General features: G+C 40.1%; 1 long non-coding RNA gene across 1 annotated transcript; it reads left to right on the top strand.

Annotated features, from left to right (window-relative positions):
- The first annotated feature begins 910 nt into the window (after positions 1-910).
- On the top strand, positions 911-23940 carry LOC125449149 (uncharacterized). Its single transcript, XR_009443164.1, has 5 exons — positions 911-953; positions 7564-7727; positions 16598-16702; positions 21595-21680; positions 23782-23940. It is a non-coding gene; the product is annotated as an uncharacterized LOC125449149 (long non-coding RNA).
- The last annotated feature ends 580 nt before the right edge of the window (positions 23941-24520 follow it).

The raw sequence follows: 24520 nt of genomic DNA, 5'->3' as shown, positions 1-24520 counted from the left end.
TAGTGGGTCTTGAGTTTAAGAAACATTAAGTTATGCTGCAGATCTATGAAACTCTGTTTGGACCACACTTGCAATATTGTATTCAGTTCTGGTCAACACCAGACAGGAAAGATGTGGAATCTTGACAGACGGTACTGAGAAGTTTTAACAGGATGCTCCGAGGACTGGAGGACAGATCCTATGATGAAAAGTTGAAAGAAATACGGCTTTTTTCATTTTAGCAAAGAAGGATGAGAGGTGACTTGACAGGGGTGTACAGGATGATGGGATGCAGAGATGGAGTGGATACTCAGGGACATTTTATTTCGTCAGTGAAGAAATAACTATGATAAGGTGGCATAATTTTAAGGCGATTGACAGAAGCTAGGGAAGACACCAGAGGTATTTTCTTCACACGGCGAGTGTTGGGCATGTTGAATATTCCTCTGGCAGTGGTAGTGGAGTCAGGAACTTTGGAAACTTTTGAGTAACTCATGGATAGATCCATACAGGAGAGTAAAATGTAGGATATGTACAGTAGATTGATCTTAGTGGCTTAATAGGTCACCACAACATCATGGGCCGAAGGGGATTTACTATGCTGTACTGTGCATTTTTTTAATGCGAGGTCCAGTGTTTTGCTAAAAAACACTTAGTCCTTTTTTTTACAGTGAAAATGGTGCTTTATGTAGCATTTATGTATCATTTTGAGTGCGAGCAGCAGCGGAGGTAAGACGGACCCGGAAGACTGCAGCGAAGGAAAAGCAGTTTATTTTTTAAATTACTTACCAGTAGCAGGCAGCGGTGTTTTTCTCTTTCACAGAAGGAGCGGGAGCAGCGGAGGAAATGACGAGGACCAGAGGGGCAGCCGGGAAGGAAAACAGTGAGTATAAATACTCACCCTTCGACGCCAACGGCCATTTTGAGTGCGAGCAGCAGCAGAGGTAAGATGGACCTGGAAGACTGCAGCTAAGGTAAAGCAGCTTATTTTAAAAATTACTTACCGGTAGCGGGCAGCGGTGTTTTTCTCTTTCACAGAAGGAGCGGGAGCGGCGGAGGAAGTGACGAGGACCAGAGGGGGAGCCGCGAAGGACAGCAGTGATCATATATATCAGCAAGGCGGCTACACCAGAGACTCTACAACTTTAGTGTCTCCCACCCGCCCTCGTCCTCTAACCTAGTTAATAAGGCAAGGTTCATTCTAAACTTTCTCTATTGAATATAAGTTTGTTATTAATTTTAAAGCAACTTGAAGTAAGCTTTCTACTTTACTACTGAGTGGGTGTTCAGATAAGTTGGGTATGGATGCTAGGGCAGTTGATTGCTTCTCCTGCAGAATGTGGCAGTTGGGAGACATGGCACACGTCTCCGCTGGCTACATCTGGGGAAGTGCACCCAATTACAGCTCCTTGAAAACCGTGTTAGGGAAATGGAGCTGGAGCTGGTTGAAGTACGGATCATTCCGGAGGCAGAGGGGGTAATTGAGAGGAGTTACCGGGAGTTGGTCACTCCTAAGGCTCAGGACAAGGATAGATGTGTTACAGTTAGGGGGAGGAAAGGGGACAGACGGACAGTGCAGAGATCCCCTGTGGGCATTCCCCTCAGCAATAAGTATACCGTTTTGGACACTGCTGGGGGGGATGACCTACCGGAGGAAAGCCACAGTAGTCCGTTCTCTGGCACAGAACCTGACACTGAGGCAAAGAAGGGAAGGGGGCAGAATAGAAAAGTACTCGTGTTAGGGGACTCGATAGTTAGGGGAATCGACAGGAGATTTTGTGGTCAGGATCGGGATTCCCGGAAGGTATGTTGCCTCCCTGGTGCCAGGGTCTGGGACGTCTCTGATCGGGTGTCTAAGGTTCTAAAAGGGGAGGGCAAACAGCCAGAAATCGTGTTACATATTGGCACTAATGATGTAGCCAGAAATAGGATTGAGGATATAAAAAGTGATTACAAGGAGTTAGGATGGAAGCTGCAAAGCAGGACGAACAGAGTAGTGTTCTCCAGTTTAATTCGGGTGCCACGAGATAGTGAGGCGAGGAACAGGGAGCGGGCGCAGCTTAACACGTGGCTATGCAGCTGATGTAGGAGGGAGGGCTTCGGATATGTAGATTATTGGGATGCCTTCTGGGGAAGATGGGACCTGTACAAGGATGGGTTGCATCTGAACTGGAAGGGGTCAAATGTCCTGGGTGGAAGGTTTTCTCGAGTAGTTGGAGCGGGTTTAAACAAGTGTGGCAGGGAGGGGGGAACCTGAGCTGTATACCGGTGGTGAGAGTTGATGCAGGTGAGGCAGTAGCAAGAGGTAGACCAGCTAGTGGGAAGGATTTTCCTGGGAAGGAACCAAGGGATCGGTTAAAGTGTGTTTGCTTTAACGCAAGGAGTATCAGGAATAAAAATGATGAACTGAGAGCATGGATCAGTACCTGGTGCTATGATATTGTGGCCATAACAGAGACATGGGTTTCTCATGGGCAGGAATGGTTGCTGGATGTTCCAGGGTTTAGGACATTTATAAGAGAATTGGCGGGGGGCGGGGGGGAAGAGGAGGGCGTGTAGCACTATTAATCATATGGTATCACAGCTACAGAAGCTTCCATTGTCGAGGAAGATCTGCCTACTGGGTCAGTATGGGTGGAAATTAGGAACAGCAAGGGAGTAGTCACCTCGTTAGGGGTTTACTGCAGGCCCCGCAATAGCAGCGGGGAGATTGAAGAAAGCATAGGTCGACAGATTTTGGAAAAGTGTGGACGTATTAGGGTTGTTTTAATGGGTGACTTTAACTTTCCTCATATTGATTGTAACCTCCTTCGAGCAGAAGATGAGAATGGAGCTGTTTTTGTAAGGTGTGTTCAGGAGGGTTTTGTAACTCAGTACGTTGAAGGCCGACGAGGGGAGAGGCCATTCTAGACTTGGTGCTCGGAAACGAGCCGGGACAGGTATCAGATCTTGTGGTGGGAGAGCATTTTGGTGATAGTGACCATAACTGCCTCACATTCTACATAGCTATGGAGAAGGAGAGGATTAGGCAAAATGGGAGGATATTTAATTGGGGAAGAGGAAACTATGACGCGATTAGACATGAGTTAGGAAGCATGGGCTGGGAGCAATTGTACCATGGTAAGGGCACTATAGACATGTGGAGGCTGTTTAAGGAACAGTTGTTGCGAGTGATGAGTAAATATGTCCCTCTGACAAAGGCAAGAAGGGGTAAGATAAAGGAACCTTGGATGACGAGAGCGGCGTAGCTTCTTGTGAAAAGGAAGAAGGTAGCGTACATAAGGTGGAGGAAGCTAGGGTCAAGTTCAGCTGGAGAGGATTACACGCAGGCAAGGAAGGAGCTCAAAAATGGTCTGAGCAGAGCCAGGAGCGGGCACGAGAAAGGCTTGGCAGAACGGATTAGGGAGAACACAAACGCATTTTACACTTATGTGAGGAATAAGAGAATGGTCAAAGAAAGATTAGGGCCGATCAGGGATAGCATAGGGAACTTGTGTGTGGAGTCTGAGGAGGTAGGGGAAGCCCTAAATGAGATTTTTGCTTCTGTCTTTACGAAAGAACCGAACGTTGTAGTGAATGAAACCTTTGAAGAGCAGGTGTGCATGCTGGAATGGATAGAGATAGAGGAAGCTGAAGTGCTGAAAATTTTGTCAAACATTAAGATTGACAAGTGGCCAGGCCCGGACGAGATTTGTCCTCGGCTGCTTTGGGAAGCGAGAAATGCAATTGCTTCGCCACTTGCGAGGATCTTTGCATCCTCGCTCTCCATTGGAGTCATACCTGAGGACTGGAGAGAGGCAAATGTAATTCCTCTCTTCAAGAAAGGAAATAGGGAAATCCCCAGCAACTACAGACCAGTAGGTCTCACGTCTGTCGTCTGCAAGGTGTTAGAAAGGATTCTGAGTGATAGGATTTATGACCATCTGGAAGAGCATGGCTTGATCAAATGCAGTCAACACGGCTTTGTGAGGGGCAGGTCATGCCTCTCAAACCTTTTCGAGTTCTTTGAGGATGTGACTAGAAAAGTTGATGAGGGTCGAGTTGAGGATGTGGTGTATATGGGCATCAGTAAGGCATTTGATAAGGTTCCCCATGGTAGGCTCATTCAAAAGGTCACGAGGAATGGGATACGGGGGAACTTAGCTGTCTGGATACAGAATTGGCCAGCCAGCAGAAGGCAGCGTGTGGTAGTAGAAGGAAAATATTCTGCCTGGAAGTCAGTGGTGAGTGGTGTTCCACAGGCCTCTGTCCTTGGGCCTCTACTGTTTGTAATTTTTATTAATGACTTGGATGAAGGGATTGAAGGATGGGTCAGCAAGTTTGCAGACGACACAAAGGTTGGAGGTGTCGTTGATAGTATAGAGGGCTGTTGTAGGCTGCAGCAGGACATTGACAGGATGCAGAGAAGGGCTGAGAGGTGGCAGATGGAGTTCAACCTGGATAAATGCGAGGTGATGCATTTTGGAAAGTCGAATTTGAAAGCTGAGTACAGGATTAAGGATATGATTCTTGGCAGTGTGCAGGAACAGAGGGATCTTGGTGTGCAGATATTATAGATTCCTTAAAATCGCCACCCAAGTGGACAGGGTTGTTAAGAAAGCGTATGGTGTTTTGGCTATCATTAACAGGGGGATTGAGTTTGAGTCGTGAGATCTTGTTGCAGCTCTATAAAACTTTGGTTCGACCACACTTGGAATACTGCGTCCAGTTCTGGTCGCCCTCTTGTAGGAAAGATGTGGATGCTTTGGAGAGGGTTCAGAGGAGGTTTACCAGGATGCTGCCTGGACTGGAGGGCTTATCTAATGAAGAGAGGTTGACTGAGCTCGGATTTTTTTCATTGGAGAAAAGGAGGAGGAGAGGGGACCTAATTGAGGTATACAAGATAATGAGAGGTAGAGATAGAGTTGATAGACAGAGACTATTTCCCAGGGCAGAAATGGCTAACACGAGGGGTCATAGTTTTAAGCTGGTTGGAGGAAAGTATAGAGGGGATGTCAGAGGCGGGTTCTTTACACAGAGAGTTGTGAGAGCATGGAATACGTTGCCAGCAGCAGTTGTGGAAGCAAGGTCATTGGCGTCATTTAAGGGACTGCTGGACATGCATATGGTCACAGAAATTTCAGGGTGCATGCATGTGGATCAATGGTCGGCACAACATTGTGGGCTGAAGGGCCTGTTCTGTGCTGTACTGTTCTATGTTCTATGTTCTATTTTAGTACAGAGAGACCAGTTCTTTGAAGTTTGTTTCACATGTTGTTGGAGTGGGTAAGAAGGCATTAAGCATGTGTGACTATAATTCTCAGACTGCTGAATGTCGGAGTTGCGAATTCATATTGAGTTTCTGTGGGAGGTTGGTGAGGGTTCTTCTGCCGGACTGTCTCCAGTTCTGGATGCCCGACTATAGGAAGGATATTATCAAACTGGAGAGAGTGCAGAAATGATTTCATGGAAGATTTGAGTTCGAGGGAGGGATTGTATAAAACTACGGAGTGAAAGAAAAGAACAACACAGAAACAAACCCTTCAGTCCAATTTGTCTGTGCCGATAGAATATTCTAAATTAAACTAGTCTCACTGCCGGGATTTGGTGTAGATCCATCTAAAACCTCCTTATTATATCCCCATACAGATGCATTTTAAATGATACAATGACATCAACATCCATCACTTCCTCTGGTAGTTCATTCTGTACATGCACCACTTCTGTGGGAAATAGTTTTCTCTTTGGTGTCTTCCAAATCTTTGATCTCCCAACCTCAGCTTACGTATTTTGGGTTTTGACACTCCAAAACCGGGGGAAAGATTTTGGCTATTCACCTTACCATTGTCCCTCATGATTTTACAAACTTTTGTAAGTTCACCCCTCAGCCTCCGATGCACCACTGAACATAGTCCCAGCCCATTCAGCCTGACACTGCAGATAAAACCCTCCAAACTTGGCAACCTTTTTCAAACCCATCGCCTGTCACTCCACACATAGGTGGCCTTGCAAATCATTAACGCGTCCTAATATCTCACCAGTTTATCTGTTTTCCTGAATGCATTTGTAAAATCACTCTGTATTCTCCTTAAAAAAATTCGCCAAAGTTATCTTAAGTTCCGGAACTGCAGATTTTGATATTTGATACAGGGAGGAGCTGAATAAATTGTGTCTTTTATGTCTCGAATGTAGATGTTTGAGAGCTCATTTTTTTAGATAAATCATGGACGGTATATATAAGTCAAATAGTATACCTTCCCTTCGATTTGTGTGTTTTAAGACCATTTTCCATATTTTTATGGTTAGAGGGGAAACATGTAGAAATGAAACGACTTGTTCTTTTACAAAGAGATCAGTTCATTTGTGGAATGAACTTCCAGAGGAAGTGGCCAGTACAAGTACAATTAAAACATTTGGAAACATTTCCTTGAGAAAGTGAGTAAAACATTGGACGGATATGGGCCGAGGGTCGGGACGTGTTTACATTGCGTTTGTGGTTGCCATGGAATGATCGGACGGTCAAATGTGTTTCTATGCTGTGAGGTGAAGAAGACGTTTGGCACATTTGGCTTAATTGGTCACAACTTTGAGTATTGGAGTTATGATGCCTTGTTGCAGCGACGTAGGATGTTCATGTGGCCAATTTTGGAACACTTCACACAATTTTAGTCGCAATTATATAGGTGGGGTTTTGTAAATTTGAGAGAATGAAGGTACGATTCACAAGGATGGTGCTGGAACTCGGGCGTTTCGCTGTATGCAGGGGCTGAATAGGCTTTCTCCTGCCACATCGAAGGCTGAGAGATGAACATATTGATATTTATAAAATCACAAGGGACTTTGCTCATTTCAATAGACAAGGTCTTCTTTTGGCGTGTGTGAGTACAAGACTGGAGATAATTGTATTTAGGTGGGAAGGGAAATGTTTAAAAAGGGTCTCCTTGGTAACTTTATTTTCACGTCGTGGTGCTGCGTGTATGGAACAGGCTGCCAGAAGAAGTGGTGTAGCTGTATAGAATTATAACATTTGCAATGAACCTGGATGGGTATATGAACGTGAACAATGTAGAGGAATGTGATCCAAAAGCTCACAAGTGGGACCAAGGTAGATTGGTTCTCTAGTCGGTGCAAATAAGTTAGACTGAAAGGTTTTCTCCATACAGAACGATTCTATGAATCTATATACCGGTTAAAACTACACAAGCATAACTCTCACGACAGATGGAATGCTTGGAGCTGCTTTGGGACTTGCATCAAAGAGAAGATGCAGTGGAACGTGAGATAATCGACATATGATTCAGGAGAATGATCCCAAGGATTACTGTCTGTCTTTTGAGCAATGGTTGAATATTTCACAGCTATTCTCAATGGAATGTAAAATATTGAATCGCGACACATTGAAAGATGTATTATTTTTCAGGAACTTTATGGTTTAAGAAATATTATTTCCAATTGTGAGAGAGTTGAGGAGCAAAGGGTACGGTTTCTGAATAATAGTTCACAAATTTAAGGCAGACGATAATTTCTTCTCACAAAATGTTGTGAATCTGTGGAATTCTTTTTTGCAGAAAACTGTCATGGGTGATTTGTTTTGTATTTTCAAAGGCGAAAAGGGCGGATTTTGAATTGGTAATGGAATCAACGCAAGTGAGCACAAGGCAGAACTGTGGAAGTGACGATTAAATGTTTAAACATGATGTCATTGAGAGGAACAGCAATCTCCATCGGAAGAATAAATACCTCTGTTTCCAATTCTTCTGGCATAACAAGTAACGTTTGCTCTATGCTGGCCATTTGAGAATTATTATACGCTACTTTCATACTGACCCGAGTTTCATGTTTTAGAAGGACAATCCAGGTTCTTCACGTTCATTTTCTCGTGGTAAATCTCGCCATAACATCGTCCATAGATCTTCACTTTCCCACCTTGGTGTGATTGCATTATTTCTAGAATGTAATCACTGAGCCTGTATATCTTGACTGTTGTTGAATATTTGTCAAACAAAGCAAAACAAACAGGGTTAAAGACAGATCAAAATAACATAAACTATCCTGCCACACACATCATTGGCCCTTCGGCGTGGGATGTACTCATAGTACACGTATCATGCATAATGTAGCTGTACAAGCACAAGACAAATATTTCTAATGCAGAATTTTGATGTGGGAACACTGTGAAATCAGGAAAACAATGGTAGGCGTGAAGGAATTATTTACATTGTTGCACCAGATGCTGGCACTGATTGTGCAGTCACAGTATGTTCAGCCGAAATATCCCTTTATATTGTCCAAATTTACATAATCAAGTCAAATTTTGTATGACTTAGATGCAGAGTTGAGCTGCAGTCAACATTCCCTTTAAATCAAATTCTCCTCGGATATGGTAACCACATTCCCGATAGGGAGTAAATACCCGTTTCACTTTCATTTTCAACATTCCATGAGATGTGCAGTGAAGATGAATTACAGACGAAATGTGTATTGCACTGAGTCATCAAACGTTTTTCAGCCATGAGAAATACTGGTGAGATGCAATGAAAAGTCATTTCAACACTATCACAGTAAAGCGTCACAGCCTCGATACATAATAGATTAGATCCTGTTAAAAGACCACTCCATCGGTTCCCGTTAAGCACTTCCATATTGAAGGAGAATCAAAGTCAGATTTTCGAAAAAACCTTGCTCTAAAGACTCAGATATAGACACATTAATTGGACTGGGAAGATATTTTATTTATGCGTTGACTTCATGTTGTTTAGGAATAGATTTTCCGATTGTGGATTGGCAACACATGTCATCGCATAGAAAAAAGAAAAGGCAAGAAGATCAGGTGGGAAGGGAGAATTAGAGGTAGACAAAGACAGAGGTGGAATAATTGGCAGTGCCGATCTATCTTACAATGCTAAATGCATAATTTTGCTAAACTTAAAAATTGATATCACTTTGAATGTACACGCATAAAACAATATGTTTTCAAACACATTCACATCAGTTAGTTTTCGAAGAGTGTGCTGTGTTTGTCAGAAAGGATAAATTTACTTTTGTTGCTCTATAATCTATTCTGCGAGTTCTGTTTCTGCATTTATTTACATATACATTTCAGTGGTTTCAAAGAAGTGCTGATGGAGACAAATGCAGATGATTGAAGCTATTTATCGTAAATTTTCAAATCAAAACAAGTTTATTTTCAGAATGTTGATAGTGAGCATAAATGAATACACATTTGTTGCACAGTATTTTCAACAGATAATATTTGTTTACAAAAGACAAGGACTAATGTTAGCAGTTTAATTCCGGTTAATAATTCAGTCATGGATATTCTGAAGCCACCGTCAATGAAACGTTTCCGTGCAACTGGATTTACTTTGAACATCCTGTTCATTGCACTATGATCAGTTTTGACCAGAACATATCCAAGAATTAAACATAGCTCAAATTCATGTTAAATTTTCATTAAAAATGCTTGAAACGACATGCAGACCTGCCACAGCAATTTAAATTCACTGATATAGTTTCGTGAGTTTTAGTCACGTTAATATTATATTTTATCAATTTATGGAATGTCGTCTTTGCTGGCTCGGCAAGAATGCATTATTATCCCAATTCGCCCATTCAAAAGTTTGCCACCGCTACTCAGAGGGCAGTCAATAACATTACTGTGTTTCGGGTGCCACAAGAAGGAGAGACCAAGTAATGCCTGCAGATTTCCTTTCCAATGGACATGATTTCTATTTTCCATCAGCCTTCCGTTTTCATTCCAGACGTTCCTTTAATTCAAGTTTCACGAATAAGTAGAATTACTGCTCCGAAAACAAAACCTGAAGAAGTGCAAAAACTGGAAATAAGGAAGAAAAGCAAAGTTGCTGAAAATGGCCACAGGTCTGGAAGCATCTGTGAAAAAAGAAAAAAACAGAGTTAACATTTCCAGTCTGGTGACCCTTCCACAGTAATGGGAACAGGTTGGTGACCAAGAGAGGAGGCTGGGATGGAGCATTAACTTGACACTTCTGGCAAATGGTTGCTGTCAACTCTTCAGCCTTAATTTTGCATTGATGTATTGGGTTCTTCCAAATTTTAAGATAGGAATATCTGTGGAGCTTGCTCCTCCGATGAGTTATTTAATTATCCACCTCACATCCTGACTTGATGTGGCATCACAACAGAGATTAGAACTGATCAGCTAGTTGTATGTTCACTCAGCTCCGTCGATCATGCATTGTTTATGCTGTCTGGCATTAGAACAGTCCCTCTGTGGTGTCTTCAAAATGTTGAAATCTCTTCTCGACTGCTGTTCCAGGGATGTCATCCTGTACTTTCCCTTAAACCAGGGCTGATGCCCTCTCTCGGTTATAATTTTTGAGTAGGGAAGACACAGAGCTATGAAGTTGCACATTGTTCTGAAGAATAATTCTGATTATATTGATGGACAATCCACATCATTAATGCGAAGTTTTTAGGTACTTATCTACCCCATTTAGCAGACTGAGAGTGCAAAACAAAAAACAAACAATGGAGGGTACTTTCAATATGAAGCTGAGACTTCGTCTCCACAAGCGTTGTCTTATTATCATTCTTATTTGATGATGTCTGCAGCCAGATGATGGGGAAAGGTGAGTTTAAACATATATTTTCCCTCTTGATTGTTCATTTACTAGCTGCTGCAGGCCCAGTCTAATGGCTGTGTCTGTCAGGGCCCAAGCAACTCACTCAGTACCGTTGCTATGCCTAGTGGTGTGCTTTGAATTCTCTCTCCCCGAATATATGCTGCATCTTTGACAGCTTCATTGCTCACCCCAAATGTTGTTCAACATGGAGAAGTCCTTACTCCTTAGCCCAGGGAAGATGACACATCATAATCAGACGTTGCTATCTTTGTCCATGTTTAACCTGACAGCATGAGTCTTTGTGGTTCCAGAATCAATATGGAGGGCTAGTTGCAGTAAATGATGACTATATCATCAGGGTGTACCTTGAAATATATGTGGAAAACGTTATAGGAAGGATATTATTAGGTTAGATCATGCCGAGGAAAGATTTATTAACATGGAAGGTTAGCCTTATCGGGAGAGGCTGGATAGAGTCATAGACCATAGAAACAGACTCTTCCACTGAATTCGTCAGTGTCGAACAGATGTCCTAAATTAATCCAGACTCAATTTCCAGAATTTTTCCATATCCCTGTAAACACTTCAACTTCGTATAGGCATCCAGGTGACTTTAAGTATAGTATTTGTACCAGCCTCTTCCACTTCCTCTGGCAGTTCATTCCATGCATTCACAATCCTCCCCATGAAATATTTGCCCATTATGTCTCTTCCAAGTCTTTCTGCTGTAAAACTAAGCCTAATCACGTTTGCAATTGTCTCCCTTACACTTGGAAAATAAAAACCCTTGACTTTTCACTCTATCCATGACCCTCGTGACTTAATAAACTTCCATAAGGTCACAATGCAGCTTTCGATACTCCAGGGAAAATAACACCTGGCTGTTCCGACTCTGACTATCGCTATACCTATCCAAACTTGTCAAAAAACTTCTACATTCTCTCTGAAAATTTTCATTTCAATGAGCTCTTTCCAAAGGCAGCGAGAAAAGAAAACAAATGCATATTCCAAATGTGGCTGAAACAATGTAGGTTACAACTGCAACGTTCCATTTTCGATCCTCAGTGCACTTACCAGTAAATGCCAGCACAATAAATGCCTTACTCATTATCCTGGCTTCCATGTTATTCCACTTTTGAGAAACTAAGAAACTGCAGTCCAAGGTCTGTTTGTTTGGAATCACTCTCGAAAACCTTAAGCATATGATTTCTGCCCTGATTTACCCTATCAAAATGCAGCAACACAAATATATCTAACTTTGCTCCATCTGAAATTTTTTGGCCCATTGTCCCATTTGAACACGTGTCGATTACACCCTAAGGTAACCGTCTTGGCTGTCCATTTCATGATGAATTTTGGTGTCTTCTGAAAACTGACTAAAAACTCCTGCTATATTCACATTCAAATAATTTATGTTAACTACTAAAAAGTAATAGATCCGGCATCAATCCCAGTGGTACACTGTTGGTTATAGGCCTGCAGTCTGTAAAGCAACCCTCCACCACCACTCACTGTCTCCGATCTTCCAGTCAGTTACATTTCCCAGAGATTAGTTTTCCCTGCATTTCCTGGTCTCAAAACTTGTTAACAAATCTGCCATGCAAAACCTTTCCAAAAGACTTACTTGAGTTCATATCCCATGCTTTGGGTTCTTCAATTCTCTTCCTCATACCTTCAAAAATATCAATGAAGTTAGTGAGAAACGAATCACCATGTTTAGTACTTGAACCAATTTCTGCCTTTCCAAATACATGTAAAACTTTTCCCTCGGAATCCCGTCCAACAACTTGCTCACCACTAACTTTAATCCCTGATCCTATCTGCAGATCTCTAACTGTTCCTCACCTCATTTCTTTCATAGTGTCACCACGGTGGCTAAACTCCAGTTTGCCGCCATCTCAGCTGTGGTTATTGATGATGCAATGATCTCAACAACGTGCCCAGCAATCACTTCCCAAATTTCCCAAAAAATTCTAAGCCACACCTGATGGAGCCCCGGAGACTGATCCACCTTAATCTTCTTCAGATGCACAACACATCTTCCTCTACAATAGTGATATTGTTCATGCAATTGCGACTTATTTCCCGAACATCCCGAGATGATATAACCTTCTGCACTCTGACACTGACGCAAAATCCTCGTTGAGTACCTAATCCACCTCCTTCAGTTCCATGCATAGTTAGCCTCACTGATCTTTAAGGGGTTATGTTCACTATCTTGTTACTCTTTTGGGGGTCTCCATTATCACATTTGCCAAAGCTATCTCAAGTTCTGGGATTAGAGAGCTAATGGGACTAGTTGAATAGACTGGAGCTATTATTCATTGAATGTAGACATTTGTGGGGTTCCCTTATCAAAGTACTGTAAAATCATGAGAGATAAAGATAAGATGAATAGGAGGTATATTTTCCCCGTCGTTGAGATGTTTCATGACATTTAATGTGAGAGAAGAAAGAGTTAGGAGGGGCAGGATGGCTTTTAATTTGCATAGAGGTTGGTTCGTTTATGGAATGATGTTCCGGGCAGGTGTTTGATACTGATACAGTTACAGCATTTAGAAATATTTCTTCGAGAACGTGAGTAAGAAAGTTTTGGAGGGACAAGGTCCACGTGCAGGTATATGTGGCTAATTTAGTTTTGGAATATGACCTTCATGGATAGGTTGTCCGGTCGAGTTTGTTTTCTTGCTGCATGACAATGCAATTCTGTGAGTATCAGTTCAGGATTAAGTTAGAAAATGTAAAGTGATGCATTCTGGTAAGGTATAGCACGTCACGACTTATTCAGTTCATGGAAGGGTCCTGGTGAGTGTTGTTGAACAAAGAATCCTGGGGTGCAAATACATAGTTCCTTGAAAGTGGACTCGCAGGTAGACAGGGTGGTGAAGAAGGTATTTGGCACGTTTGCCTTCTTTGGTCATAATCTCGAACATTTGACTTTCATGTTGCTTTTGTATAGGACATTTTTGAGGTCATCTTTTGGAATATTTTTCGCAATCCCATTTGATTTTGATGGAAGGGTTTTTTTTTTAATTGAGAGGGCGAAGCAAAGATTTACAAAGGTGATAATAGAATCGGAGTTTGGTAGCTAAAGGCAGGGACTGAATAGAATTTTTTGCTGCAGCTTCAGAGGCTTGCGTGATTTTATTGAGATTCATAACATCATGAGGAACATTGAAAGATTGAATAACCAAGAGCGGTTTCCTGGGGTGGGCAAGCCCAGAACTAAATGATGTATAATTAAGGCGACAAGGGAAACTTTTAAAATGAACGGAGCGGGTAAACCTTTCACCGTGGCGGGGGTAGGGGTGTAGTGCTGCATGTGTAGAACACGCGGCCAGAGGAAGCAGTAGAGGTGTTTACAATTAGAACACATAAAACACACCTGGATGCGGATATGACAGGGAGCATTTCAGAGGAATGAGCCAAATACTGCCAAATGGATCGAGGCCAGGTTGGCATACTTGTTTGACGCAGATACGTTGGAATGAAGGGCTTTGTTTAAGTTATGCATGATTCTGTGAATCCATAAGTTTTGTTAAAACTGTGGAAGCACTGGGCACACAACAGCTGGAATTCTGTGAACTGTTCTGGGCCTCGTATCGAAGGGAAGATACACTGTAATGCAAAGAAATCGGTAGGATGTTCACTTAACTGATCCTGGGTATGGATTATCCGTTTTAGGAGTGGAGAGTGTATGTTTTTGGCCTGTCATCGTTGGAATATCGAAGATTGAGTAGTGACATTTTGAAGAAGGTATTATTTTATGGAAACTTGATAGTTTTAATGCACAAGAGTTTCCACATCGGAGAGATTTCAAGACCAAAGGATATCATCTCTGAATTAAAACCACAAATTTAAGTCAGAAGATAATTTCTTCTCGCAGAATGTTTTGAATCTGTGGAATTCTATACCATGCAAGATTTTTGATATTCGTTCTTAAATGTTTTCGAATGTGAAATGGACAGATTTTGAATTAGTGTTGGAATCACTGCTTATGAAAACAAGAATAAAAAGTGGAGGAGGATGAGATCTATTCGGCCACAATGTCATTGACTGGAAGAACAAATTCCATTGGAAGAATGCCAAATTCTGGTTCAAATTGTTTTGACATGATAATTGATGTTTGCTTTAAATTACTGACTTTAGAATTATTATAGACCTCACCTATATTTCCCCTCAATTGTGTGTTTTTTTGAGAACAGTACAGGTGCTTTAATTTCTTCTACACATTAAAAAAGGCAAGCCTTAATACCATCATCCATAGACCTCCTCTGACTCTCTTTTATATGACCACATCCTTTGTCTAAGATAGTGGCACAAAAAACATATACACCTTCAATTTTGTTGCAGATTTATCAAAAAAAAACCAAGGCTGCTACAGAAAAGGTAAAGGCAGACTAAAACAACATTTAAACTACAATATCAAAAACACCGCTAGCATGTTGATTATGGAAGTTATGCACATTGCTCAGAGAATACATTTTCTACCTCTACAAACACACAACAGAAATTTGGGTCGAAATGGTTCGATGTCGGAGTTTGTTCCCATTTTATTTTGGTAGTAAACATTCCGAAATCAGGAAGGCAATCGTCGGAGTTAAAGGCCCGTTTACACCGTTACATCAGATATTCTCAGTGATTGTGCAGCTCACATTGTGCTCAGAATTAATCTCCCAATACATTGTTCCAAACAACAAAATAATTATGGAAGCATAGAATCTCTGTAGTGCCACATGCAATATGTTTTGGATGCTGAATAGATCTGCATCGAAGATTCCCTAAAAATAAACACACTCTCAGGACAGCACAACACAACATCTTAGCCGAGCAAGCCGCCCTCTTCACTTAAATATTCAAAATTCCATGAACTGTCCATTCAAGATGCACTATAGACAGAAAGTGCATTACACTGCACAGTCCAGCATTCTTGAGACATGAGCAACACTGGTAAGATACAATGAAAATCCCTTTCAACACAACTACAGTAAAGCCTCACAGCCATGATACAAGACAATTTTGGTGCTGTTGAAAGATTTCTCCGCCGGTTCCCGTCAAGCACTTCTAAGTTATTCATCACTCAAAAATACCTTTTGGAGAAAACCTTGCTGTACAGTCTCAAATTTCTCTGAAAAGAAATGCATTAGTTGGACAAAAGTATATGCTGATCTGGCGAGGAAAGCCTTTTCTGATGGTGGTAATTGAAAAGACGGCATCACATATTTCAAAAAAATGCCGGGAGTACAGGAGAGAATAACAGACAGACAACGACAGAAACATTGGCTGTGTCAATGCATTTCACAATTTTGGTTGCAATTACTGGCTATACATAAGATTTTACATCATGCTGATTCTAAAAACTTATAGCTTAAGTTTAAAAAGTCTTTACATAAACTGTGATTGGAATCTGTTGAGTCATTTGCATTTTTACCAACACTTGTGTGCTGTGTTTATGGAGAAAGATAAATAGCGTTTTTGTTGTCCTATGATCTATTCTGAGAGTTCTGTTTATGTGCTAACTTACATACATGCTTCATCGATTTCAAAGAAAGATTGATGGAGACAAAGCCAGTTGATCGAAGATACTTATTGATAAGTTTCAATCAAAACATGTTTATTTTAAGCATGTTTACAGTCAGCAGAAATGAATACAAATTTTCTCAAAATCGTTTTGAGCAGACGTAATTTATTTCCAAAAGATAGCGCGTATTTAATATTTAATTTCAGGGATGAATTAAGTCACAAAAGTACTACAGTCACTGGAAATGACAAATTTCTGTCAGACTAGATTTTGTCTAAACGCTCAATTGATTGATCCATTAATCTATTTTGATGGCATATATCGAAGAGCTCAATCTTCCTCAAGTCGCGTGTTAGAATTAAAAAAAATACGTCAGGAAGTGCCACAGCAATTGTAATGAATTGATACAGTTTGTGAGTTTTAGGTGTGCTTATATTTCATTTTAATCATTCATGGAATATCATGTTGCTGCCTCGGCCATGCAATGAATCATAATTCTAGGTTACCCATTCAGTAGGTTGCCGCAGCCACTCCAGAAGGCACTCAACCACATTACCACGCATCTGAAGTCAGATAAAGCACAGACCAAGTAGAACCTGAGATTTCCTACTGAACAAACGTGAGTAAACAATTGCTTTTGTATTTTCGATTGATTATGGTTGCATTGTTGCCATTAGACTTGGTTTTTCATTCCAGGTTTTCTTTGACTTGAAATTTTACCAACCGCAAAATGTGGGATTTCACTACCTGTCAACTAAACATCAAACTGGACTTTGCAAGTACTGGTCCAGTGATATTACCAGAGAGATCCTGATTATGGAAATGTAGTAGGCATTCACAGAAAGCTCTCACAAACAGAAGAGCAATGAATTTGACATTTCAAGTCAGCAATAAACATTATTGCAAAATACTGGTGAAAATCCTTTCGCATTTACAATGCGATCAGAGGAGACTTTGCATCAAATAATCGATCTCAAAACTGGTTGAGATTCTCTCCCTGCAGAACCTTAACCACTTACAGCCTGTTCCCAGCATTCTTACTCTGATTTTATATAGTTTTTTAAAGATTTCTATTCTCCAGCACATTTTGCACTTTAAAAAAAACTCTTGATTGAAAGTTAAACAAGTTAGTTATGTATCCCAAGAATGCAGAATTGCTGACCGTTTTGTAATACCACTGTCTTGTTGGACTAATTGTGTCTCTTTTTTCTGAAAAAAAGTTTCAATAAAAGTGAGAGGCTTCATACTCAGATTCGGGCCTGTCAAGAAACAGGCCACTTATTGTGGAACGATTTGGACAGAACAGGCAGAAAGGACAGAAGTCCTCCTCTGAAGGACAATACTGAGCCATGTGAGCTTATCAAAAACTTTGGGAAGTGTGTGATTATCGCTGATTCGGCGTTTCATTTGAATTCCTTTAATTAATGGAAGCTACCACGGCAGAAATTGAAATACTGCCTCCGTGAAGTGACTACATGCTTTTCAATGCTAAGCAAATACTCCCAAAGCCTCTTTAACCAAGTTATCAAACTGTCGAGTTCGTTTCACAGTTCATTTCTTAGGTTGACTGGTGGAATACTGGTGGACTTTATTTCTCATCATTCGTTCACTCGAAAACATGGTGTTGAGCTGTATTTCTCAAATTCAAGGTTCAAAATGCCCTTAGGGACAGAATTACAGGATTTTGACCCAATTACTCTGATGAATGGCGGATGTATGTCCAAGTTATGAGGGGTAGTGTCTTGGACGGGAGCTTGAAGATGTTGATATTCCTGTGTATCTGATCCTCTTATCTTTCGAGATACCAGTGGTGGTGGTTTAAGAATATGTTGCCTCAGGGTATTGGCATGTTTGAGCAATATATCTTGTATATTCTACAAACGCAAGCAGCTCAGTATCAAATTTGGAGACCCTGCTTTATCGTGGGCTGGTTTGTTCCTGATTATGTCAAGTTTTTTAATGAAGGCCTCGTGAAACCCATTCAAGCAGATGGGGCGGCATGCCATTACATCTTCTTCAATGATGGATAGCTATGGGGAATTAGCAGGATGGGCTACGTGTTTCAGTGTTCCTGGCTATTGACCTGCTATTATCACCACTGTGTTTATATGTTGCTCCCATTTCAGTTTCAATTCAGTAAAAAAAAATCCCAGACTTTAGAGATTGGAGAATTCAGTGAGGATAACAGCATTGAATGCCGGCTGGCTGTGGTGAGATAGCCTGTAATTAACAATATTGATTGTCCAGCAGTTTAATGGTGTGAATGCTACTTGCCAATTGTCAGCCCACTTATGGATATTGAACAGATGTTGTTGAATTTCAATATAGATTGCTTCTGCATCTAACGAGTTGGGGAAGATGCTGAGTGCTGTGACATCATTATTACCCCGATTTCACAGGTAATCTTATGATATACTGGAGATCGCTGATGAAGTAGCTGAAGATAATTGGACCAGTGAAGACATTGTCCATAATTGGGCCAAAGACACTATCCACGGACTCTGACAGAAATGTCCATGTGCTGAGGCGAATGAACTCAAACAACCATAACCATCTTCCGATTAACAAGTTAAGTCTCCAGGCAGTGAAGTTTGTGAACTGCTGCACATTGATTCCAGTGTTGCAAAAGCTCACTCGATGCCACGCTCAGTTGGATGAGACCTTGATGACAAGTGTTGTCACTCTCCCCTCAGTTGCACGGCTCAGTTTTTGTTCATCTTTGAACCAAGGCTGGTATTCAGTCAGGAACTGAGTGGAGCTTGTATAACAGACACAATGCGTAACTGAGCAGGTGATTCCTGACTGCTTGGTCACACTGTTAATGGCATCTTTGAACACCTACTGATGATTGAGGGCAATATATTGAGGCAGTAATTCGTTGAACTGGATTCTTCTATGGTCTGAAAAAAAAATATTATCCAGTCAGGGCCAGTATAATCTGTGCTTTGGAAATGCTTGTCTTCTGGAGTGGCAGATAGGAGCACTATTCACCAGTATAGTTGACAGAATCTTGTCAGGTCCCATAACCTTTGCAGTATGCTTCTAAATTTAAATTCCACCATTTAAAGACATTTGGAAATGGACCTCTTGAACGTTAGCTGAGTTTACTGAATTAATAACAATATCTCTAGCAACAATATCACTCGATCATCTCCTTCACGACGAAATGGATAAGTACAGCAAGAGACTGCCAATGATTTGTATTTTTTTTCCGGTTACAACCATGCATCATTTATTCTCTTCAATTGATCGTCCTGGAAGTTGTTTTCATTCATAAATCTTGGGATAATATTCTATTTTTCATTGTTCTGCCTTTTATAACATAACTTAGTCTCAGGCTTTCCTCCTGGCTCGTTGCAATACCCCACGTTTTTCGCCTCAGCTGTAAACACAGCGATAAAAATTCCTGCATGCATGAATCAATCATTCACATACATGACAAACAGCAAAGGACATAGCACCAAAATCTTGCAATGCACTACTGATCACAGTGTTTATTCTCAAAGACTATTTTTGGCCATTAACTTCTTCCTTCTGACTAATGTCACAAAGTACATGTTGGAAACGACTTCCCAAATTGCATTTGGTTCTCTAATTTCATAAATAATTTTAGATGCATGATCTAGTCACAAACCTTGTTAATGTGAAAGCAGATTACATATATTTTTCCATCTTCAACCACACATCTTGTCGCCTCCTTAGAAGTTGTTACATACCATGTCAGTCATGGTGTCACTTGCATCAAATCCAGGCTGAATTTTATTCATTATATTTTACATTTACAACTTTTATTGAATATTGTCTCTCAGTTTTCTTTTCCAAATTCTTTCTCTGGAATTGACACCAAATTCAATCGCTGGGTCAAAAAATAAGTCTTGAAAAATTATTGAATCATCATGCTAGATGAGCATTAATGCTCTGGCATTTGTCAGCTGTACATAGACGAGTTTAATATTGCGACCCGAGTCCTTGCAATTCGACATTTGCCCATGATACTGGAACTCATGCCTTATGCAAATGTATGCCCACTGAAAGCGCAAATGCTTCTTCCAGTTAATTGAAATTTCTAAAATATACCACAGCTTTCTTATCTAAATCATAACTGCATATCTTTCGTGGTCAGAAATAGAGATGTAAAATACAATATCAAAATATATCAATGTCATCCAGCACTCCAAGAGTTTTGCAGTTAGTTTCGGCTAGGCCCTAATCAGTTTCTCATTATACTCTTCCTCACTGTGTATTTCTAAAATGTCTTTTGAACTTACCATATAATTCCATTGCTGTAATTTAATTAAAATTGCCCCTCTTTAAATTCAGAATTCATTCCTAAACAACTTTGTACAGTCTTCTCGGGCTTCTGATATGCTGAACTTCAGTGGACCCATCCTTTGTATACTCCTTCATGTTCCACCACACACAGTGACCTTTGGAATTCTTACTTACAGTTTTCCCTGGAAGGAATATTTTTCACTTACAAATGTCTTATTTCTCATTGAATAATCCCCCACTGCTCTGGTGTAATTGCTCTCATATCGACATTGGGAAGATTGAATTTCAGCAGAACAAAATCGATCTTGACACAATTCAAAAACTTCATTTCTCCACGATCATTGTCACTTTCCATAGATAGGTAACATCCTTCAGAGTAGCATTCACTGTTAGCAAGATTCTCTTCAAATGACTGCCCGACAACTTGCTTCACTTCTTTCCATACAATGAGGGATTACATGGCAGGACTTTGTGGCAATTTCTAATTTCAGGAATGAACAAGAAAATCTCTCATGGACACGATTTAAGAATTCAGACCACTCTGGGCAATTCGCAATTGTATTATGCCACAGAATATTTGGGAATTTGAAATCCGTTATTAATATTGCACTATAGTTTGTGCACTTCATGAAATGTGCCACATGCCCGACCTTCAATCTCTCCATCACTGTTTGATGTCCAGAGAACACTCCCAGCAATATTATGTAAAGTTATTTACTCTCATCTAACTTCTGAAATGACCCAGCTCGCCACTCAACTGATCGAGAATTAGAGATGGTTCACAAATTCTCGCAATGTCAGCGATATCTACATCGGAGGAAAATATTTCTTAAATGCAGTTTAATTTCATAAACATAGGCTATTCCACTGTAAATTGGAGAAGTGGGGATTTTTGATTTGTTGCTTCATTACAGAAAATCTCTCCTCATGTTAAATGTGGCTTCATCTAAGCATTTGCTATATTAACTCTGACTCATTCAGGAGTTAACACATCTGTTTCTGACCCGAAATCAGAATTTACCTTCCAGATTCTTTTTCACTTTTATGGAGTAGACATTATTTCAGTTACCTTCAAAATAAAATACATAGACATATTTAGACAATGAGGATGCTAGAAGTACAACTGAGTATTAATGCAAACAAATCCACAAAAATACAAGAAATCCCAATTATTCTACCTATTCATCCATTTAGTTTGCACCCCGCCGAGATTTAATTAACATTCTTTACCTTGTTTAGGAATAATGGATCGGCCACTGCCTGACCAAAGAAAAAGCATATTCTGCTTCGAAGGTTTTTGATCAAGAGAGCTTCAAAGACGACAGGTGAGTAAATATTCTTCCGGCAATTCTGTGTCCAATGGGCAAATCCTGATTTCTCGCAAGTAACCAGTAATTGCAAATGACGACAAGTGTTATCCCTATTTACCGCATCAGGACGATGTATGGTCTTGTCGGCTGGAATGAAACGCCCAACACTTGTTCAAATTCAAGTTTATCTCAGCCAATCCTGCCCTAAAGTGGCTCAGTAATAGTTTAATAAATCTTTGCTGAACTTCTACCATCGTAATTCCATGCACAAGGAAATTCTACTGTCTCTGCCTCATTGTTTCTACTTTACAGTTCCTGAAATAATAGACATATTCAGAATTTAGACATGATTCTCCGATTGGTACAAATTTACCACTCACTTCACCGTTATCTATCTATTTGTAACTTCCTTGTGTTATATTCACACTGAACAATCCTACATATCAATGTGTTTTCAACATACTATCAACCACTCTTTTCGACACTTCAGTCAGGTCTCTTAAAGCAGTACAGTCTTGAGGATGCACCACTGGTCATATGGCTCATTGAAACCTTGCCAATCAGAAAAGCACCAAGTTATGTTTGTTCTTTAGACTAGGTAAGCTAGCCATAGTCGATCTGTTCCAATTTAGTACCACTTCACTCTGAACATTTACATCCTGCAAAAAAAAAAACTTTGATGCGACACTTTATTCATTGTACTTTCGGAATACTGATGGAATGTTAACCATGTTTACAAGGCGTTTTGAATATAGGCGCGATGAAGCTTTTTTTCTTTAAAAAATGTATAACGGCTTGCTTATTCTGTACCTGATGCACAGTTTGCAGCCGTGGTCACTTTATTTCAGTAAAGACATTCTTATCAGAGAGGGATTGCCACAAAAAATGTACCAGACTTTGATCAGTGATGATCGTATTGAATTACACAACATTCTCAGTGATCTAAATAATCTTCTCCACGTCTCTCTTTTCCGAGGCTTCTATTATTTCTGGTTATCTAAGTGCTGCTGCTGTTTTAGAAAATGTACAAGTTTATTTGGCAAAATTCTACAATGAACTGCAGGCATGTTTTTTTTTCCCATTCTAAAGTAATATGGATTCCACCTGATAGTTTTGAAGCTCTCTGGTAGTAGTTCCTTAATAAGTCCGAGCATATTCCTTCAGGCAGACGATACGTTAACTGGCAAGCAGTTTTCTGCTTTCTGTAACGCCCCTGTTTAATAAATTACTTCAATTAACAACGATACAATCTGCTGAAACATTTCCTCAATCTCGGGAATTCTGGATAATTAAAACTAGCCAATGAAATATTTATCGACTCACTTCTATTAATATATCAGTATAGAGGTGATGTAACAAAGAACTCCAACTAATTGCTCAGGAACACTTTATGAAAAGTTGTACTTTTATTGCTATGTTAACTTTATTTTCGTTTTCCTCATTTACCAGTTATTCTCATGTGTGTTGCTGATAAAGTCTGCAGAAAGGGCTATAGTAAAGTATCCTCAATTAATTGTCCATCTTCTCATTGTTATCAGTTTCACTAACTATAGCTTTGAAGTAAATGAACATGACCTCTGTCTGTTTAATCTTCTTAGATAAGTTTCATTCTTTCTCTGATGTGTTCATCATTGTTTAACATTTAATCTCGAACTTGCACGTATTCTGCCCAATCGTCTGACTTTTCATGGCTGCAATAACATTAATATTTGAGTTGGGTGTTGTTGCTAAATTTCTAATCATCGATTGTGCCACTTTCACTTTTTTTTGTTTCCTCATTTTACGGAAATTATCTGTGAGCTATAATCTGAAATAGCTCCTTAAATTTCTGTTATTGCACCATTGTTCATTATTCTCTTAAATGATTGACAGGCTCACTGTAATTCGTTCTGCTCTCGTGAAATCACAGTTAACGTCATCTCATTTAATAACACTCGACTTAAGCTCATTCCTTCTAATCTCAGATCAAGTAAAAAGTTTGTGATATGTCCGCTGCTATCTTAGGTAGCAATTAAATGATTCAGTAGCAAATTATTGAAATCTTATCGCATGGCATCAGATCCAGGAAACCTTTCCTTCTTGTATCAGAAATCTATCTACTTCTCTCTTGAAATAGATAAGATCTATGTCTGAAAATGCAAAAACAAGCAAAAATAAAGCTCATTTCTTCATGAAATCTGCTACGAGTGGAAAGAATCGAACGCCAAATTATTACCAGAGGAAATTTCAACGGCAGAAAGACCTGTTCACTGATGCAAGCTCTCCTTTCTTTTTACCTGGGATAGCGCGAAACTGAAATAAAGTTTTCTGTTTTAATCAAAAAGTTGAAAACGAAACTACTTATTATCTTTTAGGCTCCTTTTTCAGTGATAAAAGTTTTACTTTTTCCTCTCTTGCAGTTAACATAGTGTCGTTTTAAGACTCTTCTTTCTTTTATGTTGTATTCTTAAAAAAAACACAAAGGGACTGGAATTGAAAACAGTGTTAAGACCAACAGCAATCATCAAGTTTGTTCCTGAGACTGACCGTGTGCTTTGACCCTCACAAGCAGGAAGACTTTTGTTATGCTTCTGTTGTATCATTCTCATCTGTCACACAACTGTCTGTTTCTCTGTGCCTCTGGCAAGCTACACATGTCACTTTTGAACATAAAATAAATCTAGAGAATAAACTGGAGGAAACGTCTGACGAGCTGGCCTGCATTTGGACAGAAAGGTCGTGAGCAGTCATCGATCACATGGAATTCAATTGTACAAGTTGACTTCTTGTGGTCTGTTTAAAGGTCGATTCCAGGACGGTGTTGGACGAGTCTCTGGGCAACGTATTAAACTCATTCGGTTCTCTAAGTTCTGGAA

Source organism: Stegostoma tigrinum, chromosome 43, assembly GCF_030684315.1.
Source record: "Stegostoma tigrinum isolate sSteTig4 chromosome 43, sSteTig4.hap1, whole genome shotgun sequence".
Taxonomy (NCBI): Eukaryota; Metazoa; Chordata; class Chondrichthyes; order Orectolobiformes; family Stegostomatidae; genus Stegostoma; species Stegostoma tigrinum.
This window is presented reverse-complemented; position numbering and strand designations above follow the sequence as displayed.